Genomic DNA, 14,543 nt, shown 5'->3' with positions numbered 1-14,543 from the left:
TCCACTCACTACAGCTCAGACGTAAATAGGACAATAATATAGGACATTACATAGTCGGGCATTTAACACCCTTGCATAAAGAAAGAAGAAAATGATCAGATTCCACTATTAGGTACCGGGCACAATTTGTATGGTGTGTGGAGATTAGGGATAGACCGATAATCGGCCAGGGTGCTATTATTGGGCATTTTAATGAATATCGGTGTCAGCCTTTTCTAAAAATCTGACGGCCGATAAAAGGTAAATATGAAAACCGTTTTAAATCTCAAGGAACTATTTATTCAAAATTTCAGTTACTTTTATAAGAGATACTGCTGACCCTGGAAACATTCTGAAGCTTTTGTTTTTGTTTTACATTGAAACAAAGAAACGTGATCGTTAAAAATTTTAGGAATTTTCCAATTTTGGGCAAAAAATATTTACTGTAGAAAACTATAGAGAGTTATGTTATTTACTTGTTTGTTTCCATTTTACTTTTAAGACGTTCTAATGACCTTGGAAGCTCCCTGAACATTTTCTTAAAAATTTAAAAGGATGTCTTGTCTATTGTCTAAGATTGGGAAAAAAAACTTCTACATTTTGAAAAGTCTGATTGTTATTCAATAAATAAATTGTTCAATAAACATGCTTCAAGACATTACAACAAAGACTGGCAGTTGTATTTTGTATCGTCCCTGATAAAAAAAATAAACATCAATCTATCTCTAATGGATATTGTAATGATGCTGATTTGTACTGGTGTAGTAATGCCATGTTGGAAGCAGTCTGTCTAAGTTTACATTCATACATAGTGTGAACCTCCAAAGTGTCATCCTGGGATGTGGTAAAAGCCTTTGGCATTTAATATCAGCAGAATTCCATTAGTAAGCTTCAGGTGACCCTAAATATCAAAACAGCATATTCATTATCTGTAATGGCAACAGACAACCCTGACCTACCACAGAAAAAGTGACTGTGGCACAATCATTTGGAGTTTGCTAAAAGGCTGCTACCTCCCATACTGTAACGTCCATGTTAAGGAGCATGTCAACAGATACTTGAGAGCAACAGATAGCGCATGTTGAAAGTGATATTACATCGTTCTAATTTGAAGTAACCTTTAGAAGAAAGAAAAAAAGGTTAATCCCAAGGAACTGAAGCGCGGCCATAAAAATATGACAGTATAATGAATGAACAATTTGTTTTCTTAAATTCACATTGTGTATTGCAGAAATCTTCTTTTTTTTTACCCTAAGATTAAAAAAAATTCAAGTTCCAGCAAACAAGAGGCACTACTGCCAAGCAATGCTGTATGCCTTTGTGTCAGACTTCTAGTAAGTACAACAGCATTATTAAAAACAAATTCTGGAGAGCTCAGTATTGTTCATTCGGTAATTTTACCGATTTGACATGTCATCATCATTGCTCTCTTTTTTTATATATATATATATATATATATATATATATATAAAAAAAAATTTATATATATATATATTTTTTTATATATATTTTTTTAATTAATTTTTATTTTGTATGTGGGTGAGTCTGTGTATGTGGGTGTGTGTGAGTGTGTATTCATTAGTTCACCTAAAACCTATTAAAAAATCCCATACCGTTCACTTAAACCGAACACCGCCGTCAGGAGACCCGAGGAAGGACCAAAGAAAGTGAAATCCAGCACCGACCAGACACGACCCACCACCCACCGGGCCACCAACCAGAGTCCTTCACCAACTCCAGAAACATCTAAATTCCAACAAATCAGGGAGACCTCAAGAGACCAAAGGAGAGACTGAGGAAAGGAAGGAAGGAAGGACAGACGAAGCAGAGTGAGATCCACAGATACCAGCCTCCACCGAGCCGAGCCGTCGACCCCTGCCAGGACAGAGCAAGCGCAACACCTCAGGGCCCCCCACGCCATGGCAGCGCCAAGGGACAACCCCCGGGCCCCGTAGGGGCCACCGGCCGGAGAGCAAACCCAGGAGCAGGAGCGCCCCCCACCCCAACACGGCCCGCGCCCCCAACCCAACGCAGCAGGACGGGGCACTGCAGGCCCGCCAGGCACCCCACCGGTCCACAGCCCCCCACCTCCCATCCACCCCCGCCATCCACCCCAACCCAGCCCCAGCCGCCCCCAAACCCCCAGACACCCCCCACCCCCACCAGACAACAGCATTCTTAATTATTTTGCATTTCCTGTGAATGAGATTTGATGTATGTATTTGATGATGGATTGTTATTATCCCATCTTATATACCATTTTTACTTGCAAACCATGAATAATATTACATCACTATTCACCAAGGTAACGTCAAGGTAACGTCACTTGTAAGTTTACATACCCAGGGGATATGTAAGCTTATGAGCGCGCTGTACGGAGGGAAAAAGGAAAATCCAACATACTGTTTAGTTTTTGTACATTTATAGTTGTCCTCACAAGTTTACAAACCCCAAGGGTATTTAAATTTCAAGCACAACTAATATCAAACAAACAGCTTGAAGCCTTAATCCTTCCTGGCAGTTGACATTGGTGAATTGACTGAAATGATACAATGAATGCCATTCAGCAAATTTGTCGATATGTCTTGAAGTGATCTTGTGCAGAATGCAGTCATTTGCTTCGAGAAAGATGGCGTGGAAATGATTGAGTTACAATATATTAATATTCCTATCCGTCATACAAGTGTAAAACGAAAATAACTATTTGATAAAAGCAACTTCATTTATTACAAAACGAGTGTGTCATCATGAAATCACATCAAGACCTGTAACTTGGTGACTGCAGAAGACAGAGCTTTTTATTCATAAATCAGTTTTTAATATCGCTTATCGTATTGAGGGTCGCATGGACTTTGGCCGAAAGGTGGACTGCACCTGGACTGGTTCCCGCTCAATCACCGGGCACATCTGTCTGTGTATAAGACGGACCATTGCACCTGTGCACTTCGCACTCTCACCAAGTGGAAACTTAGTGAGGTAAGTGAACAATGAAAGCATTAGCGACTTCAGTTTTATTTTTTATTTTATTTTTTTTGTTTATTGGACATATAAACTAGCAACAGAAATACTACAATTAAAATAAAATGATTTCAAAGAAAAGTTAGTTTTTTTTTACATACATGGTCATCATTAAGCAAAGCTTACATGTTTAAAAGGGAGTCGGAAGAAGTAAAAAAAAAAAATTACTTGAGGTAATTATTTAACAAAATTTGTAGCCCATTACTGTTGTCGTTGACACCGGTGTAGAAACGTACTGCATCACACTCTCAGCTGTTTCTAATGCTTTTCATACTTCAACTCCTCTGTGCGGACAGGTGAGCCAAAGGGTCCAGGTAACTTTGAAATCATGAATTGGTTGCACGAGGGAACATAGAATCATCAACATTTTGTAATACTTTAGCCTGAAAATCTGTCGTATGTGCTTTGAGGAAAGATACTCTGCCGTTTAGATTTATGTGCAATTAATTTGATAGTAGATTAAGTGGCGAGGCGACTGAGATGAAAGCAAACGGTAAAACCGTACAACTAAACACTCAAAACAATGCCTTGGCTGTCTTTGCGCTCAAGTTTGATGTTTCCGTTATCGGGACAAACGGAGGTACTGAAGTGTATGCGCCTTCCATTCTACATGTACCTTTCTTTTATTTTCTATTACTAAGTAATCATTTCAATCAAGGTCATTTGTATCTCCCGCCTTAATTATAAATGCATTCATTCTGATGTGGTCTCTTCAGCAGCTTCTTTGGTATGTGTGCTTCAGAGACAAATGGCTGTGCTTTTAATTATGCAAGCTTGGGTTTCTTTTCCACAGGTAAGTCATAATTACATACTTTAGTTTTGCTTAACTTAAACAATTATTTCCACCCAATTAGCACAATTGTTGTTAAAAAAATATTCTCCAACAAAGATTGTTTTTATCCTTAAGGGTTGAAATCGGTATTGCTAACTCCTATTTGCCTTTCAATTATGTATACAATGACAATGCTTCAGTGAGAAATCTTTATAATACTGTAACTTCCCTCATGTAGGTAAAATACAATAAGATAACCAAAATAGAAATATAATTTTCTTAGGTGGTGTGCAGATACACAACTGCAAAACTGCAACCATAAAAATAAACATCATTAAATAAAGGAAACAATATCGCCGGCGTCGGGCTGAAACCTCACAATTTGGTAAATATCTTTCAAAAATCTCTCCTATTGTACAACGGCGTATTAGGGCCACGTATAAATATATATATATATATATATATATTTAGAGGGTGTGGGCAATATTCTGAGAAAAAAACTTGATAGATAGATAGTGATAAACAGTGTCCCATTAACCACCAACAAATTCTCACAGAGTTTTTTTCTCTTGCAAATTTGCCACTTTATAACGTCACAAATTTGACACTTTATAAGTCGCAAATTTGCCACTTTATAACGTGACAAATTTGTGTTTGTTTTTTCACTTTTTCACTTTATAAAGTGGCAAATTTGCAAGAACAAACTCAGAAACTTTTTGGCTAGACTCCTGCAACAACTGCAGTTTTTGTTCATTTTCGTAATTCAATGTGATTTACATATTGTAAAAAAACAAAAAAGTGAAGTCAGTGTTTCAAGGTAACAAAACTTTGATGTCTATTATATGTGTATATAGACACACACACACATAGACATACACTATTTCTCATGTACCTCAAAGTGGTCTTTTTGGAAACCAGCAACAAAAGTCTCCCTTCTTACTTCCTGGATTGACCGCTAACGTCAGCACTTCCAAATATGGGCGTGTTGTCATCTTTCCACCCTGCCAAGCAACCCTTGCACACTGAGCGAGTGCCATCCAAAAGGCCTTGCTGACTTGCTAAAACAGCCTCCTTGAGGAATTTACCTTTAATTAGGCTCATCTGGGAAACTAATTATAAAAACCTGTCAGAGATTGATATCAGTGTCTAAACAGAGAGTAATAGAGTACAAAAACTTTCCCAGAAAGAAAACAACCCCAATGTTTAATGAACTTAAATCCTATTTGCATAATAATTTGGAACGTATTGTATATTAGTCATTACGTGGAGAACATCTCCTAGGGTGCCACTGCATTTATCACTTGATTCAGCAAGTATCTGAAAGTGCAGCGGGTGAACAATAGGTCCGAGGGTGATTTCCATATGAATGATGTCCATGAATGAGAGTGGGTTACAGACAACGGCTGTGTCTCCATAGTCTGCCCGTGAAGGTTGGCTCCCCTCTGCCCCCGCTCTAAAAAACAGGTGAGATTCTGGCATACAAAAGGCCAGGAGAAAATGTGTTCAGCATGGAGCCTTATTATGGAGATGCTATAGGAAGGGTTTGTGTGGACATATACAAAAGGAATGAGGTTCACTGTCTACAGATGGAAAGCTTCTTTCGTTAAAATCTTGGTATCATTTTTTTTATGATGCCACTATTGCAGATGTTTCGTGGTTCATATCAAAGTCCTCAAAATTATAAATGGAGCTTAAGGTGGCAACACTATTTGGCAGCAAAATGTCCTTTTTATGTTCTTATGGTTGTAATGGTTGAAAGCGCCTTCTTTAAACTGAAGTAAAAAAACAAGTTATTTACAATAATGTGTTCTGCGTGGGCCCACTAGTCTTAATCCAGTATTCTGATTAATACTGTGTTTGTGAAATCCACAGTTTTTTTAAATCCATTTCAGGGGGCGGCCATTTTGCCACTTGCTATTAACTGAAAATGACATTACAGTGCCTAAGGGCCCAGGTAACGACCTTTACATCTCACCTGTTTGGTCATGTGATGCTCACAAGCTGGACTCGTCGCCAGCATGTGTCAGTACAATTTATGTACACTGAACAAAAATATAAATGTTTTCGTGAGCTGGGCAATCCATTGGTAGTCGTGTCACTAGACTTTACGCCCATCTTGATCGGCCGATTTTTGTCATTTTATGCATGATCGGGGATCGCCTGTAAGGTCATAATTTGCCCGATCAGTCAATGACGTCATAGATCGGATCTGCAAAATAGGGCATTACAGCAAAAGCAACCTCGTTCACTCCCAAGTTGTTCTGTGCTAGTGTATATGGATGCCCACAAGCTAATCTATTTTTAGCTCCCTTGCGTGCTGCGGGAGCGGATGCGGCCTTCGCGCCCTCAACCATCCAAGTGTTTTTTATTTATTTATTTATTTTTACTGGTAAAAAGTCCGAAAACCATTGTATTTACGTCAAATAAAAGAACTACAGTATGTGTGTTATTTAATTTTAACATCTCTTTAATATCATCATTCAGCATAAGTAACGTTCACTTCCGGGCCGGCCATGCACATTCAGCCAATCACAGATGCAACGAGCAGGAAGACGTCCCAAAAAAACCCTGAACGTGTAAAGCCTTTTTAATTGTTTTAAATAAACAGTAAATAAACAAGTTATTTAAATAAACATATTGCGCCATCTTATGATCGAATCTGTGATCAGAAATCTTTTTCTTCGCGATCGTGATCGGCCCCAAAAATCCTGATCGTGTAAAGCATGTAAAGCGTGTAAAGTATTTGGTCATTTTCCGTGGCCGTGCAGGCTGATAGGTTGTGAGGGGGGCAACAAGGCTAAGCCTTAATGAAGAGAGTCAAACTGAAGCTGTGACCAGAGAGCTCCAAAATGTAGATTGCCAGATTCCTGCTTGAGATGCTTCAAATCGCATTTTCATTAACCACATTTAGGAGGGAGAGCCAAGAGTCCCTGTTTAGAGCTATTCCCATGATTCTCTCTCACTCTCTTTTGCATGCACGCACACACTCATCTTTTGATGTCCCAGTTTTCATTTGGGATAATTAATATGAAAAGATGGAAAGACATCGTGTTCTACATATTCCTATGAGACAGGCATGCAAAAGCTGTTAAAGCCAAGTAGACAAATTAGTATTCATGCAGGTTTTCCTGTTGCAAGTCATTTTTCCCCACTGGGACACGGTTGTAGATTAGGTAGACAGGCAAAGGCTCATTCCTGATTATATGAGCAGAATGCCACCACAGCGGAGCTTTTAAAAAATACAAATAAAAAGAACCTTAGCCAAAGTAAATCAATTTCTGTGACCCGCTAAATGCAATGGGCTACATTATAATTCTTGAACCCTGCCTAAGAGCGAGAAAACACAGAATATAATGGAAGGATCATCTGCCACCATACAGGCTCATGTTTTCAGAATTGATGTATACATTATTTGTACCATGATTCACTTGCAATAAACAATTGCTTTAATGCACTTGCATGTTTTTGTCAATCAACCAGGCCTCACAAAAAACACCTATTATTGTAAATGGACAAATGGCCTTTTTGCTTTTAGCTGCATTGGAAAATGAATGTAAATTGACATGTTAATATTTCAGCTAGTACCGAACCGGATATGTCATATAGACTGGCTCACAAGCCACATTTAGGTGGTTTTATTGCAGAAGATTGCAGCTTAGGCGTTTCAAAACACATTATAAAGGTTATAAGCATTTCATTGAGTTGAGAACATGGTTTACTATTTGTGTGAGGGTCCATTACTGCTCAGTTGAGTTGTTTGTTGTGACAGAAAGTGTCCGAGTAAATGTTGACTTCTCGTCATCCAACCTTTAACCTCTTCAGGGTCATTGCAGATGCTGGATCCTAACCTAGGGTTTTGGGAAGAGTTGGGCAAACAAACAATGTGTCAATTCTAAAACCAAGTGGATGCTGTGCATTGAGAAAGGAACATTGGAGCCAAAAGCAAACTAAACCCTGGACTGGTCGTCAGTCAGTCGTGTGAATGGCTGATAGAGTGGGAACTGATCCTACAACAGCTACATGAAAGTCAGCTATGTGAACCACTACACTGCAAAATGGCCCACATTAGGAATTGTAGACATTCGAATCAGAGGACAATGGAGCTCATATGGTCCCACATATAGCTTGGACAGTTCTCAGTTGGACGAGGCAAGGCAGCTTTATTTCTATTGTTAAGGTTGGGAAGGTTGATGATCCAATTGCAAGGACGCAGGAGAGCAAAGGGATAGGGGAAGTCGGGGAAACCTACAAGTCCACTTGGGTAGGGTCAGAGTATGGCCGCTGGCCATGCGCCGCTAGAGGAGGGCTGGAGCAGGCTGAGGACGGCCGCTGGATATGTGCTGCCGAAGCAGGGTCGGAGGGCGGCCGCAGGACTTGCGTCGCTGGATCAGGGTCTTGTGGCGGCAGCAGGGTGTGTGCTGCTGGATATAAAAGTATAGGTTTCTAAAATTACTAATAAAAAATATCTAAAAACATTTTAAAGGCATTAATAAATATTATGGGAGAACGTTTTTAAGAGTTTTTACACTGGGCTGACTTCACTTCTATTTGGCAGCTCATTCCATTTGCGTGCAGCATAACAACTAAAATGCAACTTCACCGTGTTTGCTTTGAACTCTGAGCTCCACTAATTGACACGTATCTGCATACCTCAAACCCCTACTGGCTTTATATTGAAGCTCGGGCCTCACTTCTGATGTTGCCCAGTTTATTTAGCAGCCCTTTGGCCTTAGTCTGATCCCCGTTCTTAACAGCCCCAAGTCAGCAATGTTGGAGGACAATTCCATGTTGCATGCACGCAGGATGCAACATTGACACCTTATGCATTGTGATTGAGTGCGATTGAATGAGACACCACCACAATTTATTCATGGTACACCCTCCCACAGCCACTAGAGACGTGCCTGTGCCCGTCTGCAACGCATCCACGTATTTCCTGCTCTGCATCTTTTCCCCGAGTGCAGAAAGAAGGCTAAACGACATGAAGGAGTGGTTGCAGTATCTGTGTAGAGATGTGGCGATCATCTGCTCTACGCACATGACAAAACCCATTTTATTGCTTTTACACAATTTCCCTTCTTCCTTTTCCCTCTCGGGAGAAAACAAATCCGTGCTTTGTGCAGCTGAGTCACAGCAAGTGACATTAATGCAATGCACTGTTGATGGATGCAATCTGTCGATGATAGAGATGTTAACAAAAAGGTGATCAAAGCATATTAGCCCAAGACACAGCTGGGGGAATGGTTGGACCCCCAGTCATTAACACTGCCTGTTATCTGGGATGCAGCGCGCTCACTTGGGAATACAGGGTCAGCCATTAGCATTGATTCAAGGGATCAACATCAATCCACTAACTGCCTGCCATGATTTGTTTATTGCCGGGGGTTTTCTTTGAAATAACATAACGTGAACTGTGCTAATCTTTGTGTGTGTGCTTTTGTTTTGTTTTATAGAACCACATGAAGGGAACTTATACACTGTTTTGCAAAAATAATCAGTGTAAAGCATGTGACCCGAGGCAGCCCAGCTACTACCCTCACTAACGTCCCAAGGCAAACAAACCAATGTAAGCCACGGCTAGTTAAACCCAATGCGCAAATGTATTACTGTGAAAAACATGTTGGAAAAAAAAAGCTACTGACCCATACCTTGCGCTCTTATCATGTAGAGCTACACCATTGGTTAATGGTTACAGCCCCGCCCAGTTGATTCTTGCAATATAAATGATATCCTTTATTTTCGCACCATAGCAAGAAAACATGGCTGAGAAGTCATTATTTATCATACCATCCACTGTCTGAAGTTGGAATTATCCAGCCCGGAGAGATGTCTATGAGTAATTTCTAAAATGATACAGGTCCCCTCCCATCTGAAACTAATTTGGCTTTTCCATTTTGCTGCAATTCCATCGATACTCCGACACAACTACAAAACAACTAAAACGAAATGCTGGCATTCCCAGATTAACTTTTGCTCAAACATTATTGCTTTTCATCAAACTCTATCATTATGTCTTAATAACATGTAATGAGAATGAATCATTTACTTTAGCTAATTAAATAACTGGTTAATGAATTTATTGTAAAATACAACTATAATTACTAAACCAGAAAATAGTATTTTATTATTACAATACAGGTAGTCCTCAACTTACAAATACAACCCATTGTGTGAGAGGTTGTAAGTCGAATTTGTAAGTCGAATGACATAAAATATTGTTTAAACATTTTTTGTAATTATTTTTAAATAAAATAATATGTAAAACATGTTTTAAAATGAAACAAATTAAATTATATGCAGTATATACTTTCTATACATGACGTAAATTCAATTAAAAAAAAATACATTCAATTACATCATCCATCCATCCATTATCTGAACCACTTTTCTCACAGTAAATTTTATTTTTACACAGTACACTGCCATAAAAACAAAATAAATATGGAGGAGTTATTGAGTTGAGTTCACGTGAGGCTGCTGAAGTGGAAGACATTGCTGGTTGTAACGTTCTCAGGAAATCATGTTTTCCGACTGTCCATGAAGTGCACACAAATGTGATTGGCGCGTATGACGAGTCAAGATGGCGACCGCCGAGTCAGATTCAATTGATTTCGAAGTAGAAGAGATATTGTATGTTTTACTACTACGTTGATAAAGTAGACGACTGAGGGCTGCTTCTCATGAATATTGATGTTCGTAACTAGAGGACTATCTTTACACAGGTACTTGATACAAATGTGTATTTTTAAACCTCATCTATACTTTTATTCTTTTTAAGATTTAAGAGTTAGGAGATTTCTTCTCAAGCTATCCTCAACATTTTAAATTAATAAGCCATACAGATAACAGACGATATATATATATATATATAATTTGACCATATTTAGACATGCAAGGTTTCCACTCGACAAAATATACTGTATATATCTAAATACTGTGATAAGTGCCACTAAATGTTAAATAAGAGCATCAAATAGTAGTTCATTTGAACTTCCACATTGACTTATGCATCAATTTGCTCTCTGGCTGCTCATCAGTCCTTTGCTGCCCAAGCCACGTTGTTGTCATTGTTTTTTGCGGAATATATTTTCGTACTCACTATGCATTAACAACTCTAATTCCAAGGGGGAGGTAAGTAACTTAACATATTTCTCTCTGTTGCCATGGTGAATTGACATATTAGAACTCAATTGATGTCTTTTTGTTGTGGTCGTGATGCGCTTAGCTCAAGGTGAGCGTAATCAGACTTGATGGAAGTAATTCAGATCAGCTGTTGGAACTGAACCGAATGCTCACACTTTTCTATTTTAGAGGAAGTCAACACAAAGGTTTCGCCCAAAACGTTTGGTAAACATGCTACCTGGAATTAGTTATTTTTGCGCTAAAGCTGCAGCCACAAGAATAAACATACAATATTGTTGATATGTAAGGGGCAGTCATTAATCGTGCATTAAAAAAATTGATTGCGTTAAAGGAAGTTTAGATTAACTCAGAATTAACGCATTAATTTTGACACCCTTTATATATACAGGATAGATAGATAGATAGATAGATAGATAGATAGATAGATAGATAGATAGATAGATAGATAGATAGATGGGAAGGTTTGCAGTGAATGAGTTGTGACATATACAGAATGAGAGCAAGTTCCCATTAGATCGCAGCTGTATGGCTGAGAGGTTTGCACGTTGGCTCTCAGTGATAAAAGGAAGAGTGAAATCACACAATGAGAGCTAACGCGCCGAGGTTGTAAACTTGTTTGGTGTTATTGCATCATCCGAGCACAAGAGGCTAACAAGTGCCCTCAAGTCTTGCGGTGCTTGTGCGAGAAGAGGTATTTTGACAATTAGCGCAATAAAAATTGGCCTCCCTCTACAGCAGTGTATGGAGGGCTGTTCATATTCACACAAGCTAAAAATAGAGCGAGCACATTTTTTCATCCTGCTAAATAACACATGCACACTGCAGTGACAGAGAAGTTTTTTTTTCCGTTAATAACTCCGGCCAAAGTGAATATTTGTGTATTTCTCCTGATGCGTGTTCACGTATAACAGTCGTAAACTGAGTTTTATGCCATCGCTCTACACACATCACTCACACACACCCTACCTCAAGTAACTCTCGCCATTGTTTACAGCCAGGTGTACTGCTCACCTGCTTGTCTGACGCAAAATTACACGGCTCCACGTTGGACGAGATCGAAGTACTGGGCGAGTGAGCAAAGTTGTCCAAGTCGTTTGTTTCTATTCCAGAAGGCATTGTGGTAGTGGCGGGGTCCGTACTCCCCAGTAGCTCCCCGAGAGCTTTCCAACGATGTTGGCACCGTCGCTCCACGACATTCCGCTCCGGAGATAAAGGGCCGACATGGTCCCACAATTTACCCAGGAGAGGAACCACCACCGCCCGGATAAATTCTTGGAAATCCTCGGTCTCCTGGAGGTCCTCCAGGATGAGTCCAGGAGGCCGAGGGCTGCCTCCTCGTACCCGGGCGGTGAACCAAGTATTCTGGGGAATCAACTGGCCGCTCTCAGTGGTTGTAAGTGCTCCTGGAAGTCATCCATGGAAGCGGGAAAGTGCTCAATTTTTACCTGGTGAACGCTCCAGCTGGGATGCAAGTGGCGAAGCTCTCGGCCCTGCCTCGCGGGAGCTCGCTCCGCGGGCCGGAGAAGGTTGTTCTTGTTTTAATTTTTTGGTAAACACTTGTACCCCTTATGTCATAAGGACTCTCTCTAATTTCAAACAGCTTTTGAGTACTGTAACAGAGGAGATTGTTGTATGCTTTGTACATTATTTGTGCTATTTCAAACACAACTAAGTCATAAAATGTCATTGTATTGAATGTAATAAATAGTGCATGTGTTGGTTCTGCATATTTTGATTGATTAATAATTCTTATGTCTCTTTCGCAGTTTGAAAACCGGGTCGGTATTTGTTTTATATGTGTTTTCCCAGATTTTCGCACAATAGGTCAGATATGGTAATAATAATGAACAATATAATTTTTCTACACATGGAGGATGGAAATATTTGTTTTTAAAATACCCGGCCGGCTACGTATAGACAAGGCCAAAGAAAGAGATCCCAGAACTGAAAAATACCTATGACGGATTTTTTTTTTTTTGTCCGGCTCCAATGATCTTTTAAGGTAGGATCAGATATACCTACCCATTAACCTCGCAAGCCAGATTAATAATTGTGATTCACTCGAAGGAGTTCTTCACATGATCAATCTGGGACTTCACTCAGCAGATCTGTTCTGGACAGAAGGGACTTGCTGTACAATACGTTGAGCTGATTGGACGATGCGGCATCTTTCATCATCACGTTTGTTTTGACCATTTAACGCAACGGATTAAAATGTCATCTTCCGTCTCATTTTAGGGAGGGGGAGGGAAAGCACAAACATCTTTACCAGGTAAAAATGCACAAAGCTCCTCTCTCTTGTTCAAATTCATCAACGAAATGGTGAGTAATTCTGCGAGAACAGAATGAATTCCTGCGTCCATTTGTCTGTTATGTTTGTTTGTTGAATGTTCTACCTTCCTGTGGACCACTTAACATACATTCAGATTTAACTTACTTTAACAAGCCCTGAAACACATTTTCTGATGTTCTCTCTGTGGTACATTAAACGCACTTCAGGGTTAATCTACTTTGTAGAGACCTTAAACCAGATGAGTCTGTTGAGACTTTCAGACAAATTGACATGCTTCTATTTGTATTGATGTGCCACTCATGTCTTTAAACGTTTACGTTTAGATTGTTTTTGGTTTTTTCATTTACTTCTTATGTACAGTATCTCACAACAGTGAGTACACTCCTCACATTCCTGCAGATATTTAATGATATCTTTTCATGGGACAACACTGAAGATGTACAGTGTGCAGCTTATCTAAATAACTCAAAATACCACTCAGCACACACACTTGACACCATCTGAACCAAAATAATTTGATCTTGGTCTCATCAGACCGCAACACATGGTTGCAGTAATCCATGTTGTTTGGCTGCTTGTCTTTAACAAACTGTTTGCGAGCTTTCTTGTGCATCATTTTCAAAATATATTTTTCTTCATTACAAGTCTTTATTGGTGGTGGTAGCAGAAGAATGAATGAAAAACCTAATAGAGCCTGCATTTTAACTACTGAAGGAAGAAACAGTCTGGTGAAGTCAATGGGTCGCAAACTCCTCCTCCTCCTGTATTTTATTATTCTAATGATTAGTTTGACAATATGTGCTAGAGGGACGCACCATGGCTGAGAAGTACGCGCTGTTTTAAGTATTGTCAATTGTTTCTCACTACTGCCTCCCACAGACTGTTAACTACACTGCCTGTGGTGGTGAAAGGTGCCTCTATCACAGGGGTGCTCAAGTTCGTTCCTCGAGAGCCCCTATCCAGCCTGTTTTCCATGTTTGTCTCCACGAACACACCTGATTCATGATCAGGATCGTTATTGGGCTTCTGCAAAGCTTGCTGATTAGCTGATCATTAGATTCAGCTGTGCTGCATTAGGGAAACAGGGAAAACAGGCTGGATAGGGGCTCTCAAGGACCGAACTTGAGCACCCCTGCGCTATCAGAAATGACTGATCTCACCTGCATGTCAACATAAGATGAAAGTACGCCCTATCATATTAGAAGAGTAACTAGCCTGATTACTTCAATGGAAGAACTAAGTCAACTTAGTCAAAAGAGTTGTGCACATTTGGAGTAACATGTTACTTCTTAATGGCATCACTGGTATACAAACACCACAGAAGTGTTATTCACTGAA

Source organism: Leptonotus elevatus, chromosome 14 (genome assembly GCF_054856555.1).
Source record: "Leptonotus elevatus isolate MCC_2025b chromosome 14, RoL_Lele_1.0, whole genome shotgun sequence".
NCBI lineage: Eukaryota > Metazoa > Chordata > Actinopteri > Syngnathiformes > Syngnathidae > Leptonotus > Leptonotus elevatus.
The sequence above is the reverse complement of the archived record's forward strand: the minus strand, read 5'-3'. Positions refer to the sequence as shown.